The sequence below is a fragment of the Triturus cristatus genome, chromosome 5_2, assembly GCF_964204655.1.
Source record: "Triturus cristatus chromosome 5_2, aTriCri1.1, whole genome shotgun sequence".
Classification (NCBI taxonomy): domain Eukaryota; kingdom Metazoa; phylum Chordata; class Amphibia; order Caudata; family Salamandridae; genus Triturus; species Triturus cristatus.
In genome coordinates, this window is record NC_140588.1 from 336581288 (window position 1) to 336597368 (window position 16081).

Sequence of the window (16081 nt, forward strand, 5' to 3'; positions counted from 1 at the left end):
AGTCCATTGCAATAGTCTATTCTAGACATGACAATGGTACTAACAAGAGTTTTTCCAGCGCTAGGAGGAAGAAAGGGTAGAAGCTTCTTTATCATTCTGATGGTGTAGAATGAGGATGAGGTGATATAATTAGCGTGTGGCATGAATGATAATTTATCATCAAATAAAACTCCAAGGTTTTTGACTCTAGTGACCGGAACCGGGGGGGAGCCTAGTTCCTCAGGCCACCAGGAGGTCACCGTTTTGTCGGAGTTTAGTTTCAGACAGTTTTTTGACATCCAAGTGCAGATGGTGGACATTCCTTTTTTAAAATTGTTTGCGATTGAGTTTCCATTTTCGTATATTTCTATAACGATCTGGGTGTCGTCAGCATTAAGTTCATAAGATCCATAGTAACAGCCCCACTAGGAGCAGCCTGCTAGCTGCTCAGCCCATCTTCCAACTGTCTCACTCACACCAGGCACCCAAGCATTCCACTCATATCAATCACACCAAACATTCCACACAGAACACTCACACTGGCTGAGCAGCTTGTTACAAGGTAAAGGGGAACACTATGAACATAACATGAAGATACTACATTATCTTCTCCCTTTAAAAATTGAAAATTAATTGAACATTACTAAAAAGAAAGACAACTATACACAAAATATACAAATGAAATCAATAGTCTACAACCCAGGGGTAAAAGGTAAAAACCCCACCATGAGAGGGAAAAGAGACTACGCAAATGAAGAAAGAAGAGTGAAAAGAGATACACAAACATTATCACTATCCTCCTCCTTTAATAAAAAAGAACACAAAAAGAGCAAAGACTGTTTAGATCACTGACAAAAAGTGAGAAAACACCACATGATAATACATGTGAAACAAAAGTGCAGAGAAAAACGGTAGAAAATAAAACTACGAGAACTCTACACAGTGACGAGACACATGGGAGTGAAACACCCCCAGAACTCAAACACTATGGGTGGACCACACCCATGTACGTACAACTTACGTACTCCTTACTATTGTAACAAACACTAAGGGTGGACCACACCCATGTGCGTACTTACTTACTATGGGTGGACCACACACATGTACGTACACCTAACTATAGGTGGACCGCACCCTTGTAGGTATTCCTATGTAAGGAACACTACCAAGAAAAAATGCCAAAATGGGACTCCAACCCATAATACAGACTGTAAATGGGACTGACACCCATTACAAACAACAGAGATGGGACTAACACCCCCTATAAACTGAGTAAATGGGACTAACACCCACTACAAACTGCGTTAAATGGGACTCACACCCATAAACTGTGAAAAAGGGAAAGACCCCCCTAAAGTCACCCCTAAAGAACGGGCAAAGTGACTACCACGTGGAAGAGGGGCTAAAACCCATTCCAATCACAAATGCCAGACAAACCAGAGAGGCAAGAGAAGCAACGAACAGCTGGCATACAATTAAAACGAATCAGGATTTTAGATTAAAGGTGCTTTCTTGGAACTTAAACGGTCTAAGTACAAGTTATAGAATGCAAAAAAAAATTCAATACCTGAGAGACACTCCAGAGCAGATTCTTATACTACAAGAGACTCATCTGCTAGAAAATGAGTTAAAATCACTATGTAAATCCAGGAAGTGGATTCAAGATGTGGTATGCACAACTCAATCGTTAGCATCTAAGGGGGTGGCAATAGTTATAAAGAAAAACTCAGCTATCTCTCTAGAGGCCAGTACGGTGGATAAGATGGGGAGATGGGCTATAGCCAAAATCAAATGTCCTATGTCCAAGCTCACAGTTGACGGCTATTATGGTCCGAACACAGATGACACGGCTCCTTTTAAGAACTTACTGTCGGAATGACTAAACTATACAGACCCGCTAGTATTAGCTGGGGATTTTAACGTAGTTCTAGACCATGTATTAGATAAATCACAAACAAGCAGCTCTGTCCAAAACTTTAAAATGCGAGCATTAATTAAGAATGCGATGAAACAGCTAGCATGGTATGATGTTTGGAGAACAAAAATGGGTAATAAGAGAGGGTATACCTTTCATAACAAAAAATACGGACATAAGTCCAGATTAGACTATTTTTTGCTAAATACAGTTTTAAAACAATGGGTTCAGGATGTCAAACATGTGGGAGAGCACCTGTCTGACCATTCAGCAGTAGCATTAACACTCAAGGTTCCAATGGGACCGACCTCCAGGAGATGGACACTAGAGCGTGCCATCCTTTTGGAGGAAAGTACAATTGAGAAGCTAATTTTGGAATCAGAGCTCTTTTTTCAAACGAATCTAGGCACTGCCCGAATACAAGTGGTCTGGGATGCGTATAAAGCTTTTTTAAGGGGTCTAATAAGCTCTATACAATCCACTAGATATAAAAAGTACAAAGCAGAAGTTGAGGAAATAGAAAGAGAAATACAGGAAATAGAGCATGACATTATCTCACAGCAGAGTAATTTGTTGAATGTAAACATCTCAGCAAGGCTAGAGTCCCTTAAATCAGACCTGGTGGCTGTTCTAGAGATCAGGCTGAAAAAGAAATGGCAAGCCAGTAAATTGGCTCATTTTGAGTATGGAGAGAGCTGCTTGAAGCTTCTGGCATGGAAGACTAAACAGGATCTGGCAGGAAGCACATCAATGAGTAAACTCAGATGCTCTGGGAGGTGTACTTAAGACCCCGAATGACATTGAAAAGGCCTTTCAGTTACATTTTGAGAAAGTATACCATGAAGACTTAGTTGTCCAAGAAGCAGGAATAAGAAGTTGGCTGGGCCAGAAGCCTTTAAATAGAATCACTGACGATAAGTCTCGAAATATGGATATGCCGATTTCGAGGGCCGAGGTCAGAAAGGCTATAGTATCAGGTAAATCTGGGAAAGCCGCAGGCCCTGATGGACTCCCTGCAGAGCTATATAAGGCTTTAAAAGAAGTTCTTATTCCTGTTATGTCGTTACTATTTTCATACATCTTTGAAGAAGGGGGAGATATTCCATCCTCATGGAATGAAGCAACGGTAGCGCTAATTCTTAAACCCTCAAAACCACCACGCTCATGCGATTCATTTCGGCCTATTTCTCTGCTCAATATAGATTATAAGATCTTTAAAAAAATATAGGCAGAGAGATTGAACGGAGTAGCTGAGGATCTATTACATAGAGATCAGAAGGGGTTTGTTAGGGAGAGGGGAATAAGAGACCTTGCTTATAATTTAATTGGAACAATAGATGTAGCGACACTACACAAAATCCCCCTGGCCATAACTATAGATGCCACGAAGGCATTTGAAAGAGTAAACTGGGCCTATTTAAAATGCATATTAAAAGAGTGCAACCTAGGGAAAAGTTTCTGCACAGATCAATTTCTCTGATTTATAAGACCCCTACAGCCAGAATCTTAGTAAACAGCAATTTATCTGACCCAGTAAGAATCCAGAGAGGCACTCGCCAGGGCTGCCAACTTTCTCCCATGCTTTTTAACCTGTACATCGAGCCGCTGGCTGAAAAGTTTAGAACACATCCAAGTATACCCTCTTTTAGGTTTAGAGAATGGGAGAGGAAGGTGGCATTATATGCCGACGATCTCATGATATTTACGACCAATTTAAATACTACAATCCCATTAATATACAAAGAAGCACAGAAGTTTGGGCAGGTTTCCGGATACAAAATAAATGTAGCAAAAACTGAATGCATGGCTTGGAATTTGGGAGCCTGTGTCTATCCAACAAGAAAAACAATAAGGTATCTAGGAATACTGATCACTCACGATATTGATAAGATTACAGAAACAAATCTTCATAAAGTTTTGAAAGAAATACATAATTCCATAACAGGTTGGGCCTATCTACCTCTGACCCTGATTGGTAGAGTCGACTTAATAAAAACAATGCTGTTGCCAAAAATAATCTTCTTACTACAAAATATTCCGTTGGCATTTAATGAGAAAACCTTGAAAATTATCCAGTCAAAACTAAATACCTTTATTTGGGCTTCGAAAGGAACTTGAATTTCATGGAAGAAGCTACGCAGAAAAAAAAATAAAGGAGGGCTATGCCTCCCGGATTTAGTTTTATATGCAAGGGTATTCTCACTGAGGGCAGGTAAAATGCTCATGGACTTACCAGACGGCTCTGATATCGGTGTAATGGTTAAGGAGATGGTCCTGGATGTAGAGAGGGGAAGCCAGAGTTTCTTATATAAATATGGAGACCCAAGGTTTTTTTAAAAAGTTCACCTAAAAATATTACACAGCTTAGTGAGCACTAGGGCCAAGATTAGGAAAACTCTTAAAATTAGCTATTTTAGCGCTCTCACTCCCATCTGGAATGCACCAGGATCTCCAGGATGGACTAAAGAAGTTTATCAACCCTTTAGTCAAGGCGGGAATTCTGCGATGGGGTCAATTGGCACAGGAAGGAACTTTGCTATCTTGGGATGAGATCAACTTATTGGTCGACAAAGGACTATCTAAATTTAAATATTGGCAAATAAAAAGCTGGCATCAAACTGTTGGGATAGATGTGGGCATGTCCAACAAACTGGAAACTACACTATCAAAGAAAAAAGAGATGGCGACTCTGTATTGGCTACTCCTCGACCTGGAAGAGGCGGAATTCAAACTACCAACTGAGCTGTGGGGAGAGAACTTGCCTGGCTGCAACCTCGAAGATATATGTCAAGTACCTCATGACATTCTACACACAACAGTGCAACCTGCAAATTTAAAAAGAAATCATATCTTTTGTATTCACAGGGTGTATTGGACTCCTCCTTAAGCTTTCAAAATTTATGAATGGTCCAGCGCCAAAGTGCCCAAAATGTTTCCAGATCAGTGTGGGCGATGTCCATATGTTTTTAATTTGTCCAAAGCTGAATGATTTTTGGGCGGAGGTAAAAAGATGTTTGGAAGGTATTTTTGGCATAAGTACTCAGGTAAGCATAAATGTAGTTTTCTTTGGATTGTGTCCACATTATGAGTCTATGTCAAGAGGGGAAAATAGATTATGTTTATGCCTGATCTTACTTGCACGAAGGGAAATCTGCAAAAAATGGGTTAAGGATATTTCTCCAACTCTTTTGGATTGGGTGATCTCTATCAAGTACACGATGAAGCTGGATAGAGTTAGATTAAATGAAGATGAAAATAGTAAAAAAGACTTCTGGGGTCCATGTGAAAAATGGCTGAACAGTTTGGATCAATAAAATGAAATTAGTTTAAACAAGTCCAATGATTAAGCCTTACACTAATTTACTCAATCTCTCTGGTTTCTGTGAGGTGCCCGAGAGATACAGAAACAATCTGTAGAGAGGCACTGTGTAAAGCATATCCATCTAGATACAGAGCTCTCCAGTTGGTGTCATTTGAGAGGGGGGCCATAGGAGCAATCCGAACTAGCTCTGAATTTATCTGCTGGCGAATGAAGACAATATTTTTTAATTTTTTAAAAGAGACTGTCTCCGATCTAGCTGTGACACAGGCCGAAAATTGAAACAACTGTCGGGCTCTCCAAATCCGTGTCCTCAGGGCTGTGTCGATGCTCAATGGGGGCCCACCTCTGAATTGACCCAAGTCTGGTGCATGTGTATATACACAGACTTTTGGGGCAATTGAGCGGGGGAAGGAAAGGATGGGGACTGCGGGGAGGGAGACCTGTGGATAGAAACAAAGAAACAATGTGAAGACCTAACAGCTGTGCCTCTTCTTTCCCTCTAGCCCCCTTTTTCCCCCTCACCGACCCCCTCTACTTCACTCTTCCTACCTGTAAAGAAAAAGAAGGGTGGCCCTGAGCACATCCAAAGATAAACGAAGGTAGCGCCTTCGGAGGCAAGCCAAGTGAAACCAGAGTCCAGTCACCAGGTATCACTTACAGCGTCTCTTCCTCCTCTACGCGCTTTTGTTCCTGAGTTGAGGCATAAAAGAAACAAAACTACAACAGCAAAGAACACGTTCCACGATAGGGTAAATGGCCGGGAACCCTCGTGCAAATATTCTGCCCAAACATGAGCTTTGTGCCTGGGAGCGCTCTCAATCGCGGTAAATGCCACCTATAGTGATACCAGCGTGTTGATTCTCACACACCCATTCCATTCTGGCTGAATAAAGTTTTAGTTGAAGGAACAATAGCCCCTCCTCACTTGCTTAGTATATAACTCGTGATGCGTGTTTTCTTATTTCGCAATTCAAAGTACACACTCACACTTCATACACAAGCTGCAAATCGCGGGCGCAATACCCTCTCTGCATAAAAACCGAGCCTGGTTTTTTCCAACAGAGAGAATGCTGCCCAAGCACCTCTATGGGCGACAACTCTCCTCTGCATGAGACCGCCTCGAGGGCGCGTCTCTCCCAACAGAGGAGTTAGCGTGACCAGGGACGTCCGTCACCGGTCCGAGTCAAGAATATGGCGGTTCCAGGAGTTTTACATCCAGGACCCTCTTATCGCCTCTAGGAGTAGCCGTGGTTTCAATCTGCGCGGGAACAGACATCAGGTACGAATAATCAGCAGCGCCGCCTGGGGCTCGAGCAGCTTTAGTTCCTGCTCCGCCTCCTCGGCACGTACGCCGTGCCCCGCTAAGCACTCTGGGAAATGTAGTTCCGGGCCGGGAATACGCTACAACAGCTAGCGTCACAACTGGCCACGGAATCCCTGACAACAACCACCACTATGTGCGATAACAGCAAAAAATACGACCAAAATGGGTTCCTTGTGAACAGACAGCACTTCGTTGGATAACAGCAGCTCCTCAAATCCTAATTCAGAAAAGTACAATGCTGCAGCCGCTGTGGTGGGTGGGGGGGCTGTTGCTGGAATGACCAAAAGGGGGTTAGGGCTAACTTTCTTCTACCGCAAAGAGTTGAGAACGAGCGCAGAAGTATTGCAGTGCCGGGGCACCCGATACCAGTCATGCCACATACAATGCTGATGATCCGAAACATATTGCTTTTCCACCTTTACGATGATTGGGGGTGTCAGGGATGTGTCGCTCTCCATCCTTACCTGGAATGTAAATGGGATGGGGGACAAAATAAAGCGAGGAATAGTACAACAATACCTAAAACGCCAATCCCCAGACGTAGTGTTACTACAAGAGACACACTTAGTTGGGAATAAAAGCAAAGCTCTCACGCGATGGGGATATAAACTTTTAGTGCATGCAGACTACACCACAGGCTCCAGAGGAACGGGTATTCTAGTCAAGAAAAACTTGGCCCTGATTGTGCACCGGACATGGACTGACCCTCGGGGTAGATTTGCTGTTTTGGAGGCTCAGTGGGAGGGGAGAGCATTGAATATAATTTCGTTATACCTACCATCGGCACTAGGTAAAGAAGCCCTAGCGGACTTGGGAAGGATACTGACCGACCTCCCTGCAGGCACCCTGATCCTGGGCGGGGATTACAACCTCACACTCGATGATACAATTGACAGACACCCACAGCGACCTGGGGTTAAACCAAATGGGCTCATGACAGAATTTACAAAGGCTATGGGCCTCATAGATATTGGACGCGAAACACACCTAGCCACACCGCAGTTTACCTATTACTCAAATGCGCACAAGAGTTCATCACGTATTGACTACTTCTTGACTTATTCGGCCACACTAGGGGGTTTCACACATTCTCGGGTCCTGCCGAGAGGGATCTCAGATCACTCTCCGGTATGGATCGAATACACACACTGGGAGCGACAGCCGCCAACTACGATTGTAATAGACCCATGGTTGCTAAAAAATACCTGATATTAAAGATGACCTGTGCACCCACACCAAAAACTACTTCGACGACAACTTGGGGTCGGTGGACTCGGCCCTTACTATCTGGGAGGCATTTAAGATGGTATTGAAAGGGCGGGCCTTGGCACTGAAGACTGGCTATATACGTAACAAACGCAAAGTGCTACTCCAGCTAGAGGCTGAGCTTCAACACAAGGAAGCTGAATATGCTACCAGACCCACAGATGATAGAGCATCGTCTTGCACTCAAGCGAGAGGAGTACAAACTAAAGGCAAGGGAGCATATCATGACTAAACACTTGAATATGCAGCATAGATTATATGAGCTGGGAGATAAGGCGGGAAAGACATTAGCGTGGCTAGAGAAAAGGCATCATGGGGATAGGTGGGTGCAGAGACTAGCCCTGCCTAGCGGCGAGACGGTTACTCACCCCAAAGACATAGCAGAAGCGTTAGTAGTGTATTTTGAGAAATCCTATTCTCCGTCTACCACATACAATGCAGAAGACTCCCGCCAGCTCCTCGCCGATAGCGACCTGCCCACTCTTTCTGAACAAGAAAGACACACCCTGGATAGAGACCTCTCTGATGAGGAAATTCAGAAAGCCATTGCCCAAATCCGCTCGGGCAAGGCGATCGGACCTAACGGCACCCCTATCGAGTTTCTAAAAGTGACGAGCTCTCAGATAGCCCCACACCTTCGGGCCATGTACAACGAAACTTATGAAACTGGTCGACTCCCACCTGATCAACGTCTAGCTACCATAGTAGTAATCCGAAAACCTGGAAAGCCCGGGGACAAATGTGGGTCGTATAAACCAATTTCCCTGATCAGTGTAGAAGCTAAGATATTGGCGAAAGCACTGGCCACAAGGTTGGTTACGGTCATCTCTTCCCTGGTCCACCCGGACCAATCAGGCTTTATGCCAGGTAGGAATACGACACTAAACATCCGTCGTCTCCATAACGTACTGGCTCGAAGAAACTACCTAGAGGAAGACGCGGCGATCCTATCATTAGACGCCTCCATAGCTTTTGACTCTATAGAATGGCCATATCTATTTGAGGTACTAGCGCGATTCGGTCCTAAGTTTTTAAAGTGGGTGAAGTTACTCTATGAGGATATATGGGGACAAATACGGGTTAATAATCACACATCCCGGGCCTTCCGGTTAGGAAGGGGTACCCGGCAGGGTTGCCCATTGTCGCCACTGATATTCTCCCTTATGCTCGAGCCACTGGCGGCATGGATACAGCGGGATGTAATGGTAAGGGGGTTGAGATGGACACTGGACCAGGAGGATAAAATATCACTGTACGCAGATGATATCCTACTCTATCTTGCCTCCCCCTATCGGTCCATCCGGGCTGTTTTGGATATCTTCACAAACTTTGGGAAATACTCCGGGTATGCCATTAACTGGAACAAGTCTATACTGTATATGCTCCGTGGGCAGGTCCCTCCCCTCCCGGATGACTGCAAGCTGGAGGTGGCCGGAGATGGTTTTCGTTATCTGGGGGTGTATGTCACGGCAAGTCCGGTCCTGTTCTACAGTCACAATCTAGCCCCCCCACTGACCCGGCTGAGATCCGATGTTGAGCACTGGCGGTCCCTGCCACTCTCCCTGGTGGGCCGGGCCGCCCTCTATAAGATGCTTGCTCTCCCGCGGTTTTTATACATACTCCAGAACTGCCCGAACCGATTTCCTGATGCCTATTTTACAGCTGTGGAGGGCGAGGTTCGTACGTTACTGTGGGATGGCGGGGCCCCCCAGGTATCGCTGAAAAAGCTTACCGAGGGGTGGTACGATGGAGGCATAGCCTTGCCGGACCTGAAACTATATTACTGGGCCTCACAGTTGGTGGTGGTAAATCACTGGGTGTATCGACCCAATGATGACCCGGCGTTTGTGCTAGACAAATATCAAACGGGACGAGCAGGGTATTTGGGTGCGCTTTACTCTAAAGTCAAAAAGCACAAATTTAGAGGCCCCATGTCTCATACGATTGACATCTGGCGCCGAGCGAATTCCCAACTGGGGTGGGCAAACATCCTCACAAAGGCGACACCACTATGGCAGACCCAGAGACTTGGTACCCTATGTTTTCAGCCGGGGTTTGACAAATGGGACTTTATTGGCATCTCAAAGGTCGAAGACTTGATAAAAAAAGGTTCCATTTTTAGCTTTGAGGAACTGACAGGAACCTACCACATGGCGCAAGGAGAACTATTTCGCTACCTCCAGATTCGACATGCCCTTCTGACGGCATTTACTAACCTGCAGGACATTCCGGATTCGTCGCCTCTAGAGGACAGACTATTAGATGGACCATTACACTCGAGGGCCATCTCCCTGACGTATAAAAAGCTGTGCAACAACCTCCCCGACACATTTGAGATGCTTCGAGAGAAGTGGCAACGAGACATAGGACCCATAGAGGAAGAGGACTGGAGGGAGGCACTGATGTCTCCTAGGAGGGCGGCGATCACCCTCCGATACCGGGTGATCCAACTCAGGATTCTACATAGGTCTTACATGACGGGGGTCGTCCTTGCAAGGATAGGGGCTAGGGAAGATGCACTCTGTCTTAGGGGATGCCAACATGAGGCCACTTTCTATCATATGGTATGGGACTGCCCTGCGATCAAATCGATATGGGAGGGGGCTACGACTAAGCTTCAAACCGCGCTGGGGAAAACGCTGGCCCTCACGCCTCAGGTGGGCCTACTTAACATATGGGAGGCTACGGACCTCACGGAGATCGAGCAGCAGATGGCAACGCTGGGCTTCACCTTGGTCAAACGGGAAATAGCACGCCACTGGGGGACTGCAGATGCACCATCCTTACGAGTATGGGTACGGGAGTTAGACAGATGCATGATAGAGGAAAAGGAAGTGTTCATAATTCGAGGATGCCCCAAGAAGTGGGATAAGAAATGGAAAGCATGGAACAGGTACCGGGGGACCTTATGTACATCCCCAATGGTGGACTTGACACTGCGACAAAAAGAACTCAGAGAAATGTTAAAATTGTGAATGCAACTCATTGTACTTTATTTAGAAAAAGTGTTCTATGGTGCTGCTGGCACAAATGTGACTTTGTATGTGTACTTGGCAAAATCAATAAAAATGTTATACCAAAAAAAAAAGAAAAGTACAATGCTGCACAGGATACAGGCTCCCCTTGACAGTTACATCATTGTAATCATTGTAGAAATGGTCATGGTCTATGCATGAACGATGTAGCAAGTGTGTGCAATACTACTGGTTTATAGGATGTGCCAGATCTTTCAATAAAATGATGACTGTAGACTATGAGTTTTCCAGTCACCAAAGAACACACAAATAGAATAACAATCAAAGTCAGCTATAAAAGAAAACACGAAGACTGGCATCCAAAGCAGCTTCATCGCTTATGTAACAGAAATGACCAAGTGGCTGCCCCACGAGTGTGCACAGTAAACTGAGATGCACAATCCCAAGGAAATATAAAGGAAATTGAGAGTACCTGTGGTTATCCGGTGTCCCACAAAACTATCCACTGATAGGAAATTCCAAATGCAAGTGAAACAGATCTGGAAACAACCACATTACACCTCACGTAGAAGTTTTGAATTAACTTTTTTGCGTGGTTGGCAGTAAACAAGTAGAAAAACTGTAAGCCACAGAACACTGAGTGGCTCCGGTGCTTCGATGGTGCCTCCAAACCAAAGATGGTGGCACGCACGTGACGCTGAGTCGGACGGCTCACGGCATGTTTGAGCTGCAGGGTGTCCTACAGCTGTGCTTAGAAGAAGAAACTGCGTGATCCTTGAGGTACAGCGCGTGTGCTGGAACAGGTGTGGTTGGTACACATACCAAACATCAGCTTTCCAAGGCTGTGGTAAAATTTTACTTGTATTATTATAATTTCCCCTATTATGGCCTGTCCAAAACTGATGTCCGCAAACTGTTGATTGTGCAAAATCAAACAGTGTGATTAACCTAAAACCCAACTATGCATCCAGTCTGCCTACAGAGCTCTTCACTTGTTTCCCATTAAAAAGTGGATTAAATTCTAAAGTGCTTAATGTGGCTCCTACGGCTATTCACAACACTGGCCCTGCCTACCCTCAAAACATGTTCTACAGGCAAAAGGCCAGAAGGAATCTTTGGACCTCTTCAGCTTTCTTCTTATTTGTCACACAAGTAGTCAGAAAAGATTTGTCAGGACAGGCTGACTCTGTTTCAGGGACCGAATGAAGACTTGTTGCTAAAACTTTGTTTTACTTTGGTTTTCTCCAAGGTCCTCTAATAGACACTAATATCAGAAGGTCAAAGAGATAGTTCTGTGTACTAGACTTGTTATTATTCTTTAGAGCGATTGGTGTTCTATTTGGAGACAAATTAGTGGAGTTTCATTGTGGGAATTCCTTTGGGGGATGTGGAGAGCTGCCATTGGAGTGTCCTCTTTCTGTTATTTGTACAGTTTAGAGTCTACTCTAGCTTCCGCCTACTATTGTCTCAAAGAATGTCTACTCGGGAACTTTGATAGAAAAGGCCCAAGGATGCATTACACTTTTGTGGGCCTTACTATGTGTTCCCATCTGTAAGCTCTGTTTTTTTATTCTGGTACAACTTCTACAGTACCCAGGTACCCAGGTTTAAGTTGTAAATACAACCTGAGCAATAGATAACTTTTCTCTTGGGCATGTCTTGTGGGAAAAATTTGAGTCCTGGAATAAGAGCACACCTTGAAGAATGTCTGGAGAAGTAACTTCATAACTTCTGCCAGTTGGTCTGTACTCCATCTATTTCCCTACCATAAGGATGTATTTTCGAATATCTAGGTTGAGAGTAACTGACATAGCTGATTTAATCGAAGTTATACATGTTAATCAAAGTTATCATGTGAGTGACACACTTACTTGGTTTAGCCCACTCTTTTCTTCTCGTTCCGCACTTCTTAAAGTGTTTCACTTTCTTTCTGTATAATATACACATTACTAGCTGTGTTATTGTTCTCTCACACAACCTCAATTTGTGCTGTAGTGTATCCTTAACAGACTATATAGTAAGAGTATATTTTAGGACTAAAATGGAGACAACATGTCACAAGTAGAGGAAGAAAAATCGAAAACGTCCACGATTTGTGGATAGATAATGGTTAGAAATTAGCATGGCAGAAAACATCTTCATGCTATTAAAGGCTTGTGTTGTTCTCAGATGAAGACACCAACATGAGAGTATCACCTTGGAGACCATCTTTGAGGAATACAATTTATATCTGGTCTTTTCTGATGGATAGTTCTAACCTCCTATTCCTCACCTTGTGAAATCTCCCTAGTCATCAGACTTGATCCTGAAAACTCTAAAGTAGTATCCTGCGCCCCGATAGGTGGGGCAGTGTGGCTCTACACTGACCTCATTCCACTGCGAAAGTGAGGAACAGAGCCACATGTAAATGACATCCTGTCACGCTGACATGCCTTCACCTGGATCCTTACGCCTTTATTCTGAGAAGAATCTTCCCAAACCTTTTTATTCCAGTGTGAAAGGGAAATGTTCCCTCCTAAAATGACAGGATTTAAACCTTCTAGGGTCTATCGTAAATTAATATCTGTTACAGATGCCCACAAAGGGTGCCCCTGTGTCTGGAGTCCTAACACAACTCCAAAACGTGCGATGACTGTGCCCAGATAAACCCAAAAGCCATATGAGATTTTGAAACACAGTTCTGTGTCCCAAAATGCCACAAGAAGCCAAGAACAAGGTCTTGTTCCCGCTACCGAAGGCTTCGGGTAGGTCAAAGAAGAAGCACAAGAAGTCTAAGCAGGAATCGACCCCTTCCCCATCCTTCTGTATCTCCAAAGAAGGTGCAAGGGTGTCAACATGCTGCACGGTCCCTCTCCTGAGGAGGCTAGTCCCAATGCACTCCACATCTCCGGGTCTGTTGATGTCGTCTCAGCCATCAAGGCCTTTTGGGAGGCCCTGCAGCACATTTTTGGTATGCTTCCTGGAGTGCCTTCACGTCCCAGGGGTCAACAAGGGCCTCCAGTCAGGCTACCCCCAGTGGGATCACCCTGGGCATTCTGTACCCCTCAAACCCACTTTGGGTTCTCCATTGGCTTCAGTGCCGACACCACAATCTGCGCTGGGTCCTTCAACATCCATGCCACCGGCACTGGAGAAGGATCCACAACCTGTAATCCTTTCCAATTCTGAGCCAAAGCCATTTCTACCTTGGCCGAAACTGCGTACTGATCCCATTGCATAGCCACTAATTGGCAGCCTTTCTGACTTCGACACACTACGTTTAACACGCAGCTACTCACAGACATTACATCAAATATTCTGCTCTGATTCAGACCAAGCCAACAAGACAGAAATAACTCCAGCAGGACAGATTTGCCTTGAATACTTGTTCAACCATAACACATAAAATATTATTGGGCATATTAAACATTTTTGAGAGCATTAGTATAATGCTTATATATAGATACCTGCTTTTGCGATCCCTACAAAGCCTGAATATCTCATATATGCACAAAATATCCTTTTAAAAGAAATTTATTTTACAAATGTGTGAATCAAAAGTTTCCAAAGTCACTGATCCATAGATCACACAATCCTTGTATGAAATTTGTAGTTGTACCATAAGATTTCAAGAGAAGAGAGAGGGACCCCTAGGACAAAGGAGAGGGGCACCACATACGACCTTAGTCACAAAAATAAAGCCTCCTTGCCGGCAATATACTTCAATCAACACACTTCTCACACTGGGGGGATGAGGATGGACAGCACGAATGTAGTCAAAACAATTTAAGAAAAAAAAAATTCCATACGATAAGATTAACAAGGCTACATTCCTAGAAAGGTTCATCTAAAGATAGTAGTCCACTAGGTCTTGGGCTATCGAGTATATCTGTGTGTGAAACTTCCAACAGGGTTTAGACGGTGGTCCATAAATAAATTCTCCTTTTATACCTTCAGTGTGAACTTCATATAGTATGTAATCGACACATTTCGGCCTATCAATTCCTGGCCTCTTCAGAACAAAGCAAGGGAGTGTGAATCCCCAAAAACACCATGTGGCGAAGCCATGAAGCACAGTCAGCATCTGTACCGTTAATGTTGCGTTGTTCACTGGGCTGGAACATTCCTGTTTCAATTAGATTGGCTGTTGCTTTTATTTATTTTATTTGAGGGGTTTTATATAGCACAAACATGACGCAAAGGTGTCAGAGTGCTTTACAGAGTAAGCACAACTGAATAACACGAGGAACATAAAGAGTAAATAAAAATGCATAGTAATGGTAAAAAAGAGTAAACGATATACAGTGGGATAAGTAAACAAAATAGCAATTACTCGAGTTACATAATCGTAAATAAAAATACAAAGTAATAGAATATAAAGGATGTAAACAAAACTATATACAATGGAATGTGTGAACGCTAGGTTGTGTGGTAGAGAAGGGAGAAGGTTACAGGGTGGGGAGAGTAGAGGCATAGTTTTACCCAAGGTAGTGATGCACAGGTTATGTGGAGAGTGTGGGATAGAGTAGGGGGCCTAGTCCTGGTGAGAGAGGAATTGGTTGGATAGAACATTTTTTTTACTTCTTTCAGGAACAGGGATGTGGATGGGTTGCATCTGATGTCCATGGGTAGAGAGTTTCAAATATTTGGGGCATTCCAGGGAAGGAACAGTTGGAAACGTATTCAGTACATAAGCCTATACGCACTGACATGGGACAGATCTCCCTTGAGGATTAATTCCTAACTGATCATCTTGCCCTCAGTTCATTAAACACCAGTTGCCTCCTTGGACACTGCACCCATGCTCTTTGGGACATGGTCTGTTGGAAATTATCGGCCGTCCCTGACAGCTTACTGTCATCTTTAGCCCAAACTATTCAGAAAGGTTGGGATGCAGCTACTTTTGTTATCTGGTCAGTCCTGGATACGACCGAGTGCTTGGGTCAAGCAATTGGCACGATTGTGGTGCTTCAGCACCACACTTGAACAAAGTCCACATGATTCACTGATGGAAGCCATTTGATGACTATTGCCTCTTTGAGAAGGTGGACTCAGCCCTCAAGCAATTCAAAGAGAGTTGTGCCACAGCTCGTTCTTTGGGTCTCTCCACACCTGCCATAAAGTCTCCCCAACAATGATGTCCCTTTTATGGATATGCCAGGAGTTTCACTTATGGACTATCACAGACCCCACTGCCAGCGTAACAAGACTCTCAGTACTTTTAATGATGTGGGCCACGGCTCCTAGAGACAACGTCCAGGGCATCGGGAACATAGCACAGCTCAGACCCCTGCAGCAACAAGCTCAAAACTGCTTTATTG